Below are 13,878 nucleotides of genomic sequence, written 5' to 3' on the forward strand. Positions count from 1 at the left end.
TGGCAGTGGTGCAGAGCCACAGGGTGCCGCAGACAGCTGCTGCCTGCTGGTGCTGCACCTGCGGGTATCACGTTACGTGGAGCACTGTGACAGCCTTGGCACCGCCTGGCTGTGGGTACTGCTCGCAGCGTGTGTTGCTGGCGGTCGGCTTCTCTCCTGCAGTCTTCTAGGCCATCTGTAGGGTGTCTGGGTCTGACGGGTGCAGTGGGTTTGGTGTTGCCGTCAAGGCCCAGGGTGGCTGGAGCAGATGCTGCCCTCACACACTGGGCAACCGTGCCATGGTGCTGATGGCATCTGTGTGCTGCTGCTGGGGCTGCTGGAATCCTGTGCCTGAGGTTCCAGAGTCTGCCCCGATGCTGCTGGGCTGCCAGTGCTGGGACCAGAAAGCTCTGGGCTGGCACTGGAGACTACAAGGGAAAGCAGGAACATTAAGGGCTTGGCCCCCAGGCCTGGGGCAGGGTAGGCCAGAGCAGTGCCCCAGCCCTCCTGGAGCATTTAGACTCTGCCAAGCCCACATCAGGCACCCACTGCCAGGCCTTGCCTGGCCCCCGGCCTTAGCCCAGGAGCAGCTGGGTGCTTCGACACTTACAGGTGACCAGGCCAGCACAGCTGTCACACTCCCATGTGGCCTTCTGGCTGTTCCCCAGGTTGGAGCAGCATCTGTGAGTGCCCACAGCAGCACAGGAGAGGCACAGGAACAGCTGCCAGGGCCTAGGGAAAGAAAGGGGTTCATGTCTCTAAGGATAAAGTGCCCACAGCACGGGATTGTCCAGCAGAGCTCTTGTTCTCAGCCCTTCTGCTTCGAGCCCATGCTGAGATGGAGATCTGGTGCTGAGCCCCAGGGTGAATCTTTGGCAATTTACCCATCTGGCTCTGCCTCCTCCCTGCCTTCTGGACAAAGGCACTCCCTGGCATTGCAGCTCCCGTGCCTCTGGTACAGGTCTGCATATGGATTGTTGTCTTCCCATGACACTTGTCTGATGGAGAAAGGAAAATTGATGAGCCCCTGCTGCCACAGCATAAGGCATATGCAGGGCCTCCCCGCTCTTCTCCCGACACCCTGTTTCCAACTCCTGCATGGAGCTAAAGCCTAGACTTGGGGGTGAGCGGAGGGCCACAACTGTGGGGGCAGGTCCAGGCGTGGCAGTGCTGGCCGGGAGGACACTGACCTTACGGGGATTCGGATCCCCATGAGGAGCATTTCTGTTAGAAAGAGTTTCCTATTTTGACACAGAGGGCACTGCAAGCAAAACGCACCAGCACGCATAGCCTGTCCCTGCAGGAGAAACAGAAAGAGCATGAGTGAGGCTCTGGTGCTGCTGAGAGCCTGCTGTGCCCAGAGCAAGGGAACGGCTCCTACCTGGATTCAGGCCCTGTGGAACCAGGCATGTTTGCACACTGGACCAACTTGTGTTCTAGGGTATGGTTTCTGCTTACCAAGGGCTCAGATCTCGGATGTTGTAGACACATTGATTGGGCTTGTCCAGCCCCTGGGCTATCACTCACTTCAGGTGAGCATCAGTGATACAGTCAGTGGTACCCGGAGTGTATGCGTTATGGCTATCAGTTTTCACAGGTCATGGTTGAGGACATGTGGCCCAGATGGTTTTCTCATTTATGGGGTAGGGCTAGAGAAGGAGTGGACAGACCCTGTAGGTCTGCAACTGTTTGCATATTTGGTGTCAGCTGCACACGTCAGCTATCAAAAAAAATACACAAACTGGAGTGGACACATCAAGCTCCAGTAGCAATTTAAGTACCTCCCTGTCATTAAATTTATAGTTTTATGGCTATAAAAAGACACTAGCTCATCTTCTTTCACCGTTCTTAAACTACTTTGAATTATCTTTCACTGTTGAGGAAAGCACAAGTCTAATTTCCTTAAAGAATCTTAAAAAGCAAGAGTATTATCATGTTAGCAGAGAGAATTTACTCCAGTTACCCTTAATAATGTTCAGAGCAAAGAAACGTGTCCTTCAATTTATTTCCAATTAGGCAAGTTAGTATACTTTTTTAATATTTTTTACTTGTCAAAATATTTTGTTTCAGAAATGGTGACCTCAAAATGCAGAATAAAGGGGCATTTTAAGCATTTCAGTTAAAACTCTACGTAAAACATGTATTAGTAGGTTAAAAGTGGCATGGGCAAAATACTACTTTGTGCTGAAAAACCTTTAGGTCATTTCAGGAGATGTTCTGCTTTTTATATTTTTCCTAAAGCAAGTCTGTAATTTGGCTGAGACTAGTTAGGGATTTTCTTTTCTTGTCTACTCATGTCTATCATCAAGAATTTCCTCCTAACTTTGAAAGGAAAAAAAGGGGGGAGGAACTGCAACTTAAAACCTTAGTGTTGGAAAACTGGTTTGTTAACCCGTAAGTCAGACAATCTGTTAAGAAAATTAGTTGTCACATTTTGCCTGTTTAAGCTATGTCCATTTTGAGTCATCTTTTTCCACTGTTTTATAAAACAAAATGAGGACCAACATTTTTCCTGAAGTTGAAAATTAGCTGCAATATCTTTTAAAAGAAAGTGGTGGGGAAAAGAGTAAAGGCGTGGAAGAGGATGCAAAGCGCCAAGAAACAAGAAAACCTGTCTTGAGTATCAGGGTGCTCTCAGTAGGTAAGGTAAGATCAAATCTGTTCTCACAGTGGGAGCCACTGACACAGGTGTGTAGGTGTAATGCTAATTGGTTTTAGCTTAGTGACTGGTGTTGCTGCTTAATTACTTAACTGGAATGTGCATCCTCCCTTTAAAATTGCCAGTCCCTTAGCTTGCTTTCAGTTGCTTACCCATTGCTTTTGGACATATTTTATGCCTCAGTCACAGCTGTGAAATCTCTTGGAAAATTTCAGATTCTGGGCTTTTCATATAATAAAAAGCTGTGTAAAAATTCCTTTGTAACTACCTTACCTAAATTTTCCTTTAACTTGAAGAAGTTACCTTGTATTTTCAAGTCCCCATGGATAAGCCCACTTCATCCCATGAAGAAAGGTAATTTTCATCATCCTTTTTTTGCCCTTGGGTAATACTTCAGCTAATTGGAGAGCTGCCCATTGATTAATAAGGGAGAGGGGTAAGATCTTTCATCTGGTCAGTTCCAGAAGCTGCTCCTGTATTGCCTCTATTTATGCTGCTCAATATTCTTACTCTTGTGCTTTTCCTCATTTTCTCCTGCTCTAGTTACAGTTTTTCCATTTTTTTCCTAGCACTTTTGAACTTTGTTCTTTATCACATGCAGTGTTAGCCATTTAGAAAAGTATAATACCAAAAATACACATAAAAAGTTTACGGTATGTCACTTGCATAATGCATAAAAATGATCTTTACATAATCAACTGGAGTCTTTTGGCCATGAAGGCTCACACAGAGGGTTGCGGAGAGAGATAAGCACTGCCAAGACAGTTTATCTATCATGTATACCTGGGCAAGGCTATTAGGAGAGAGTCGCATCTTATTGTCCTGTCCATCTCATCCCTCATCGCAGAAGCTTAGATCTGGTCATGATGTTGATGTCTGCATTGGTAATCATTAATCTAGCAATGTTTCAAGCAAGGTAAATGGTAGGTCTGGTCAGCTCTTTGTGTGTGCTGAGGGTTTTCACAATGGCTGGCTTGAACCTTGTGAGTTTAACCTCCTGTGGCTGTTTTATGGGTCACAGGTGAAGAAAATCTCTGCAGCATAGAGTGAACTCAAAGAGCCTCTCTTGGCTGCAGAGAGAGTCTAGAGGGACTAGCTTCATTACACCAAGGTTAGCTTTCACAAATACTTTCCTCCTTTATTTTTTTCCTGATTGTCAGTCACAGGTGAATGTCTCATGTAAAATTGTGAAGTGTCCTAATTTTTCATTTAGTAAAACTAGAGAAACAATGAGACCTGCCCAAAGAGTCAACTTGAAAATTCCCCTGGAAAAATAATGTAGGCCAGTAGCACTGAAGGGAGAAAGATTCCACCAATTCATTACTGTCCCAGTTAGGTGGCTGACAGCAGTCTTTTTTTTTTCTGTTGTAATCTTTGTGAGAATGCCATCTCCCTTCTCACACCACCACCCCTTACTGCTGGGAATGTTAAACACAGTCCTTGAAGGAAATGGAGAGCACCCTATCTCTTTCAGATTGTCCTCCCTGTTTCTCATGTGTCCCTCAGAAAGGAAGAGATGGTCATCTCTTTCTAGATGTGGTGTGTATATATACACCTTGAGAAACATGTGGCTGCCTCTGGGTCTCCTGTTTTAATAGACTTCAGTGCCTGGGACATTTTGGTGGACAGCAAGTTGCGTTAATTTGGGGTTTGAGCTAGCCAATTGAAAAGTTGATAGATCATATTATGGTAGGAGTGCAGACAGCATTTGTGGTTTCCCATGAGGAAGGAATACTTAGGTGATGACTACCTGGAATGGGATGCATGTTTTTTTTGTTCAGGTCTTGAGGTGGGATGTCTGACCTTGTAGGCTCTCCTTTGATTAGATTCCAAGGGGCCTGTTATTCTTGCACTATTCCAGAGGTGGAACACAAAAGTGCTCAAGAAAAGATTGAAGCTGAATAACTGACTTGATCAGTGATTGAAATGAGAAACTAAAAATACGCATTTGAGGGGAGAATATAAAAAAGTCTCTTTGCAGCTCTGTTCCTTCCTGTGCTCTCTTCCCTGCACAGAAGAAAAACCTTGTTATATCTCTTTGTAGAAGCAAGATGGTGCATCAGCCTGTTTTGATCACTGTACCTGTTTGAAACTGGAATTCTTTGAGATGCTATCCACAAGTGCTTCACAGCCCATCATTTCCTCCACTCATGCAGAGTATGTGATTACGGCTGCAAGGAGAAACTATGAGGATAGGTTCCTTGCTTCACCCATGGCCGGTAAGGAAGGACACAGCCTCCATGGTTCTGTGTGGAACCTCAGGCTAAATTCATCCCTATATATACTGAATCAGTTGGTTTGTTTCATCTTGCAAAGTAATTCTTTCCTCCCATTTCATTTTTAGCTCTCTATTTACAGAGGCGCAGACATATTGGAGAAATGTATTTTAGTTTCCCACAGATACATAAACACACACACTTGCAAACAGTCTTCTATTTTCATTCTCTTGTTACACAAGAGCTTAAGACTGCTTGTATGTGTGAATTAATATAGTTCATTGGCATACATTTTCGCTATTTATACTCTGTGTAATGAGCTTTATCACCACAACATCTGAATAGCTCCCAAACATTATTTTTGCTCCATTCCCTAACAGTATGCAATATTCATAATGTTGATCTTGATGATGTGAAATCTACCTGGGGGAAAAAAAAAGTAAAGGTATGTGGCCCATTAACTGACATTCTGTGGTGGTAGATAGTGTAATGCCACCAAAGTGGAAAAATGTGTATTTTTTTATAGTACCTGATAACAGGCACTTCTTACAGATACCAGCATTGATAATGCGTATTTTGGTGTCACGTTTTGATGTTTTATATATATGCAATTAGACTTTCCAGGAGTAACTAAAGTTGAAGCTTGGCTAGAACAGTGTGCATGTCAAGATCAGGCTGTGCCTTGGTATGCCAGGGAAGATGGGTGGCACATCCTGTGGTCTGCGTGACCGCGATTACCAGTGTGGTAAGGAACAATGACTGGGTTTAAGTGCTCAGGATTTCTTCTCAGGACTCAAGATCTACTGCATTTGGGGGGCATATATAATCAAAAACTTTCCTCGTTTCACAGTATTTATAGGGAGGATTTATTTTCATAGATGCAATTTCACTGCAGTTTATAAAGAAAATACAGCAGGAAGACCAGTTGTTTTCATGATCTGTGTATCATGCTCCAGTCAAGGGAGAGTGAGTTTCAAGGTTAGTTGCATGGCAGTTGTCATCAGTCTGGAATTCTCATTTTGAAGGACAGGTTTAATTTGCACTTTAACCCTAGCATTGGCTTCAACTTAATCTTCTTCCTTGTTCCTGATAACTCCAGTCTCTCCTTTTACTGTGAAGACCATTATAATCTCTATTTATAAAAGGAAATTAAAGGGGGAGGGGTGTGTGACTCCATATCTCCAGAAGGCCCTTTTATTTTCTTAATAAGCTTTCTGCTCCACCTGACTGTTCTAAATCACATGGGAAATATTTACTTCCTTATCAGTCAATGTTTCAGAAGAAGATGCTACAAATCTTACAGACTATTATTACAGAATCATCTACAACATTGAAATAAAAAAGCTGTAATCCGTTTAAAATGTGTTGTTTTCATTTTCATTGAATGTCTCTCCTTTTATGAGATAGGGTAAGAAGTGCTCATTTTCTCTTCCATATAATATTCATTATTGCCGATGTCCAGAGCTAAGTGCTTGTCTATTCATCTTTTCTGTAAACGCTGTAAAAAGAGTTTCGCTTCAGAAGGAAAGACTTTTCAGACTCTAATCATCTTTATTTCCTCTCCCGTCTCTCTCATTCTGTTCTCTGTGACTCTATGCTGTACTCTGGAGCCGTCAAGCACAGATCCCAGTTGATGAGACCACACCACTTATTTTCAACATGACACTGTATTTTATGGGTTGTTTTTTTTTTTTTGCTTTCCCTTATGCTTTGGAACAGTCTGTATGTTTGCTTCTTGACAGTCACTGAATGGTGGTCAGGGAGTTTGAGCTGTCCACAGTGATGTGCTGGTCTTTCTTCCTCAATTGGTACACCAAATTTGTATGAATAATTCACAAGATTTCCTCTAATGTCCATTACTGTGTTCTTGTCAGTAATGACTTTCAGCTGTCATTGAGTTGTCCTTTCAACTACTGTAAGTTCTCTGGTTTCCTATCTCTCTTGTTCCAAGTAAGCTGAATGACAGCTAGCAGTACTACAAATATTAGAACAAAGGTTTGGGACTGTTTCACTGTTGACCTGTTGCCATAAGAATACTGACCATGTTTTTGTATGCTTTATATTCTAGCACCATGTTTCAAATCCCTGATCTCTTACAACTGGTTGGTTTCTTTAAGAGCCTCTTCTGCAGGACTTATTAAAAGCTTTTTGAAAGTCCAAATGAATGAGATTATTCTTTTGTTGGTTCCCAGAATTTTAATTGCATTTGAGTTAATACTTTTAATTTTTACTTAATATTTATCATGTAAAAAATTAGGCTGATAATTCCCCTTAAGACCTTTGATGCCATTTATAAAACTGACAACTTGAATTAAAGTTTAAGTGGTTGAAAGAAAGATGAAAATCTTCCAAGGGGATAATTCAAGGACTTTCAGTTCAAATGCATTTAAAAAGGTATTTAAAGGGAAAGGTATTTAAATGAATGAGATGAAGAGTCTGGGTGTGAAAAATCCTCTCCCTTGTTGTGGCTTCTGGTGGTTGAGCAGTTTCATTTGAAACTACTTCAGTAACAGCTTGAGTTTTATTTGTTTCATACCAAAGACCAAAAAATGCAGTGAAGTAAAATATTTTCATTACTGAAAACCATCTTAGTCCCTTAAACTGCTTAGTTCTATCACAAGCAGATATTACAGAGCTGCAGCAGGTGACAAAAGCAGGAGGAAGTGTGAACACAGCATTAGTCTCTGTGGATTTATTAATCCGCTGTCAGGCCATGTGTTACCCCTGGCTCAGAGATGCGGCAACCTGGCATACAGTGCAGAGAATGTCACATGCATAAAGGCTTGAGTGTAAGGCTGAGGACAGCACTGCCACATCACCTTTGCTTGCTCTTTGCCTGTCTTCATTGCTAAGTGCTTGACCTGGCCCTTCTCCTTACCCTCTAGCAGGGCTGAACCAATGGCAGGACAAGGGCACTGTCTGGCAGCCTGGTGCAGGAGCCCAGCACTGAGCCATGGCATGGGGTCATCCCTGGATGCCACCTGATGCAGCCCTGAGGACAACATGCGGAAGCCCCTGGGGTGACTCACACAAGCTCATACAGGAGTGGAAAACAATCTCTGTGCTTTCAACTCTCTTATTGTTGACAACATTGCATATGATGTGCAATTATTTAGGTCACACACACACTCTTCATGCACACAGTCCATGTCAGAGAAGCTCAGAGCTGGACAACTGGGGCTGGCTGCATCTTCCCAGTCTGTTCTGCAGATTCCTTGCTCTCTTCATACAGAGTTGTAAGCTACTTATTTCATCCTGCTTTGTTATTTCTTGGTCCTGATCTTAATGAACAGTCTTAAACAGGGTTGTAGTTTACAACATGAAGCAGCAAAATACTGCATGTCTAACTTTCAGATGTGATTGGTGTATTTGGGGTCGAAGCAGGAAACGTGTTCATAATCCAAAGAGAGGTATGCACAATCCTCTCCCAAGAAAATACCATCTGATTTCAAGAGGAGAGGGCAGGAGGCTCCCCAGCTGACACCAGTTTTACTTACAGAAGTAGACAGAGAAAAAAATATTGAAATATTTTTCATCACAGAAAAATTCTTGGGGGCGGGGTGTTCAGGGATTTTTTGTGTTAAAGATCTCTATTATTCAGTTAGAAGGGACCATCTGGTGCAAGGTTCACGCAGCAGCTCTGCTCGCTTTGTTCAGCCAAGAGCGAGGTACAGCTCTGACCTTTGGCCAGAAGGGCTGACGCCGGCCTGCCAGCCTGCACAACAAGGGCTGCTGAGAAGCAGTGACCAAGCTGCACATGCAAACAGCTCTTGATAATTGTATTCCTCATTCTACTGCAAAGAACGAACGAATGCAGGCTCTTAGGAGTAGACCTTTCTCCCTGCTGTGTTTGTTGTCAAGAAGACTTTAAGTTCCACAGGGAATGGATGGAGGTTGTACAGTTTCATGGGACTGTGGCTGGCAGTAGAGACATTCATGTCGTATATCATTTCCTTTGCTGAGACACAACAGCCTGTCTGTGCCATGCAGTTGCCAGACTGTCACATATTTGCAAAAGAGCTGATTTCCTGTGCCTACTGGGAAAAGAGATATGAAAAGTTGTCCCTAATGAGCTAAAAAATGTGAGAGATGGGGACTTTGTGTAGGTGTAGATCTGAGCAAAGCATCACTTTGTCTTCCTCTTCAATCTGATCTCAGAACTAACTCATTTGTTTCTATGGTTGTCTCCAAACATGACAAGGGATTTCTTGTTATAAGAAAATGAGACTATCCAGTGTCTCACTTGCTTCTTTCCTATTTGCCCATCTTGTGTAAATGTAACAAAAAAAATCCTATTGTTTTAATATATTTAGATTATTTACTGTAAGGGAGGTTGTTTTCATTTCTGCTGAGCACTGCTGCAGCCATGATTGCTGATGTCCTGATAAACTTAATTATTCACTTCACCTTTATAATGAAGTGAGAGGGAAAAGGAGAAAAAGTGAATGCACATGAGTCATTTGGTAAAATATCCCGTAGGTTAAAAGCTCATTTACCTTAAGTCATTCAAATTCCATTCAATTGATTTCTTAATATAATTACAGGGTAGATCAACTTTGATAAAACCTCCCTAACATATAAACAGCATTTGTTGTTTTATAGATAAATGTGTAAGCACACTGAAACATTCCCTTATCCACATGGAAAGCCGAGTACTCATTAGTGTTCCCCTCTGAGGTTCCATCAAATGGCATGGAGCTCAGGGGATTTTTTTAACTCTTTCCGGCACAGGCAGTAAATCTGTTACCAAAATACGCACATTCTCCAAAACCTATAATAGACCTTGAAAAGGCCCCCAAGATCCCTGTGCCTTATTGTTCCCTGGGACCACTGCTCTATTTCCTTACAGCCTGTCGCTGGCACTCACAACACCCTGGAGAGATACTTGTTCTACAGCCAGCAGAGGCTTCTTGAAATAGAAACATCATGGTATATTTTTTACTAGTTCTGTGGAAGCATGGTGCTTGCAACATGTTATAAACCAGTGCCTCAGTGTCCTGCAGAGATCCCTGACTAAAAGGGTGTCTCAACCCCATAGCTGGACAGTAATGGGAAGTGTTTCAGAGACCACCTTCCCTCTGCTCCAATAACATTATTGCTATCTGAGGAGCTCTGTGTGGTAAGACATCAGTAACACATCCACTAGTACAAGATGATGCAACTGTAGTCTAAGCAATTCAATTCTGAGATCTGAAAGCTTCCCAGTCTGCCTTTTTCTTCTGACAGTGCTGAAGCTACAGTTTTTTTGTACACGCTAAACCTCCTCTTTAGAGAGATGGCAGATCTCACAGTAGCACAGATTTTACCTCGCACATGAGGCTTGATTTGCTTCTCTGTGGTTACATCAGATGTAATTTGGTTTGGCGGATATTTTGGTGACTTCTTTTTTGGCACTGTGTAATCACATGGAGGCAGCTTTTGATCTGTTTAGTATATAATTAAGCTGTATCTATTGCTGTCTGTTATTTTTTTCTACAGAATAAGCTAGTAAATCAGTGAATGAAAATACACTGGGGAAAAAAGCAACTGTTTTTTTCAGCTGAGTTATAAACCCTGAGAAAATCAGATGTAGAATTGTTCATGTAATTTCTATTTTATCAAAAATAACTTTCTCCTAAAATCTTGATGCACAGGACCAGTACAAACAATCTAAGGAAAGATAAAGTATTTAAAAGTTGTTGTGGGACTCAGTGACAAATACAGTAATTGTAGTGCTATAATGTATGGAGATGGAATTGTATGTTAAACAAACAGCTAATTATTTATACATTGTGTTATGGTTTTTTAAATATACAAGGTAATTACAAGGCTGCGTATTAGAATTAATCTTTAAAATGAGGAACCCATCTTGAGTTTCCTAAAGTTGTTTTATGGCATTATCTGCCGCTTAAAACTCAGTAATCCAATATTACTTGTTAACCAAGAGCAGAATCCAGTCTCAACACTTCACATGAAATCCTTGTGTATTTTAAAATGGTATGTCCACATAATACATCCATCCCTCCTACTGGTTAAGCAGAAGTAACTGTCTGGAATTCAAATGAATATGTATGCAGGCATAGAAACAAAAAACTATGGAAGTGGGCAACCAGAATAATCTAAAACTTGCTGTTGGTCACCTCTGGTTTCTCTTTCTGTGCTGTTCTTACAGCACAAGTATGCTTTTGCAGGTGTCCAATTACTGTGTCCGGTAGACTGATTCATATGACTCATCCAGTGTGTCTTAAGAGACATCCACCCTATTGATGTAATTTCTCGCATTACTGCTGAAATTAAACAAGCACAGCTGCAGCTTGTCCTTTAAATATTCTTAGTCTTGGTCTCCATTCAGATTTTGCATCTATGTAGCTATTTAAGTTAGGCTTGTGTTTTGTCCTGTATTTTCCTGAAGGAGTTATCTTTTGCCAGTAGAAGTCAGGGGATGAAAAAAAAAGAAGTTTTAGTATGGGAAAGGAAGTTTCCATATGAAAGAAGTCTTTATATGCAGTCTGTTTGATGGTGGGGAGAAAAACAAACCAACAAACTAGAGGTCAAATACTTATGCATTCTCAGACATAATAGTTTGGCACACAGTGTCCAATAGCACAGGTAATGCTAGTAAAAACTTTTATTGTACATCTCTGTATCAGGAAGGCTGATGTGTATATGTAATATCCTAGTATAGTAATGTACTTGGATAATATGCTGCAATACATATTATCATTATCAATACTTATTTGCATAAAGCACCTAATAGATGTATCTACACTGACATATCAAATTTTATAGTGCACTATACCAGGTTGGTTAACTAGCTAAGCAGTATCAGCTGTGTTGCCAAATTTGCACTGGTAGTCTTATTTAAGATACAGACAGCTGTAGTTAAAGCCAAATCCTATTCTTGGTGTCACTAGAGTAATTCTTCTTGGAGGTTAACTAGGGGGAGGCAGCATTCAAGGCCAGGTTGGATGAAGCCTTGGGTGACATGGTTTAGTGTGAGGTGTCCCTGCCCATGGCAGGAGGGTTGGAACTAGATGATCTTCAGGTCCTTTCCAACCCTAACTATTCTATGATTCTATGACTATTTACTTTCTGGATGATGCACTGAGATTTCGTACTGAACAGAGTTAATTCAGGTATTTGCAGTGAAGGACAGCAATGCATTTTCATAATGTTTTCTTTTATTCTCATTGTTCAGAGAATCTCTGGGCCTGTTGTAAAGAAAAGAGTGTCTTTCACCACCACCCTTCTTATTTTAGCTCACACTAACTAATGAGGTTAGCTTTGGCTATGTAAAGAATAAAAGATTACTCGTATCCTTGGTACCTTTTCAGTCCTCGGATAGAAGATTACTAGTTTCCCATGTGATCTAAACCTCTAGCATTTACATTGGATTTTATATTTCACATTTCTCCATCAAAGGAAAAGTTAGACTGCATGTTGTCTGTCGAAGTGGCAGATCTCTTAGAGAAGTGACAGCCCCTTAGCCGAATAATGATCTTTTCAATTCAGATTTTCTAGGAAAATTTCCATAGTTTCTTCCACTATTTTTATATTAACATAAAACTTACCAATTTATATACGCATACATGCTACATCATACTTGTTTTTCACTCAATGACACCAAAGAACAAATGCATTATCTCCAGCTCTCTTCACTACCCTTCTCACAGTTCTCCATCTCCTGTGCTGTGCAGGTAGTAGTATTTTTAAAAACAGATGGAAACTCAGGAGGTGACTCTGATCTTTCACCTGAACTTTAGAAATGAAACTGCCCAGTTCTCATCCGGAAACCCCTGGTGACTTGCAACGGACACTGGTTTAGGAACACTGAGGGAAAGAAATATTCTAATTGGTTTTGTTTTTCAGCTAAAGAACAGTTTGTTTCTATGTTAAATGAAGTAGTGAAAACAAATAGTATGCCATCTGGCTAGCCTATCTGGGTACTTCACCGGGGGTTTTTGGATGTTCCCTCTGCCACTTTCCAACTTCTTAAGTCCTGTATTTCTAATGTGTTTTCTTTAATCAGTTGTTCTTCCCTGATTAGGAATTATGTTACACCTTGAACTGAATTAGAATTTTAAAAAATTGACTCTTTTGCAAAGATTTTCCTTGACTGTTGTTGCAGTAATTTATCCTCTAAATTACAGAATCTCCAGTGTTTCCAGCATTCAGAGCAAAACAGCTATACAGAGGAACAGGCCTCCATGTTATCTGTAAAACTGATATTCTCAGGGGACAAGATAACATTGAGTAGTCTTAATATGTAGCAGTGAGCTCTCATTCTTAGAACAGATTGTGACTGAGAGGAAGGGTTTAGCTGCTTTTCAAGTGCTTGGAAAGATGTCACATGTTTTTCTTTAGATGACTGTCTTCTGCTTCAGTTTCCCAAAAGAAGAACATCCTGCAAAAAGATAAAAACATTTAACATAGCTGGGAAAGTAATGAAATACAGATGCAAATATTTCTTTAAACCAAAATATTTATTGCTGATTTGTAACTTTTAACATTGTTTTAACCTAGTATGGAAAAAAATGTTCACAGATAATTCTGAAAAGAATTGCAAGTGTATAGATAACAGACTTGGTGAAGAAGCATTCATGATACGAGTATGTGGATATTCTGTTTGTTATTTATCATTTATAATGGATGTGCACATACAGCCCTAATCATGGTTCATAGATGTGGTTTACTGAGCAGAACATAGACAGGTATTGAAGAGAATTCCTTGTGCCAAACATCTTACACTCTAAATCCACACAATTTTACTCAACATGCAATCAGGAAAAAGAAATGTTATCATGGGAATTAACTGACCCGCCACACAGTACAAAAAGCACAGTTATATAAGATTGAATGGCTGGCAGATTCACAAAGCATATTCATATAAACAACTTACCAAATAATTTTGAAAAATGCAGATGATTTGCAGGCACCCTCCCAAAGAAAAATTCATCTGATATTGAGCATTCTAGCTACAGCTAGCAAACACAAGTTTAAAACTGGGGTATCGTTAAGCAACTGAAAAGGCAACTGAGATACTCA

This window comes from Melopsittacus undulatus, chromosome 8, assembly GCF_012275295.1.
Source record: "Melopsittacus undulatus isolate bMelUnd1 chromosome 8, bMelUnd1.mat.Z, whole genome shotgun sequence".
In the NCBI taxonomy this organism is placed as follows: Eukaryota; Metazoa; Chordata; class Aves; order Psittaciformes; family Psittaculidae; genus Melopsittacus; species Melopsittacus undulatus.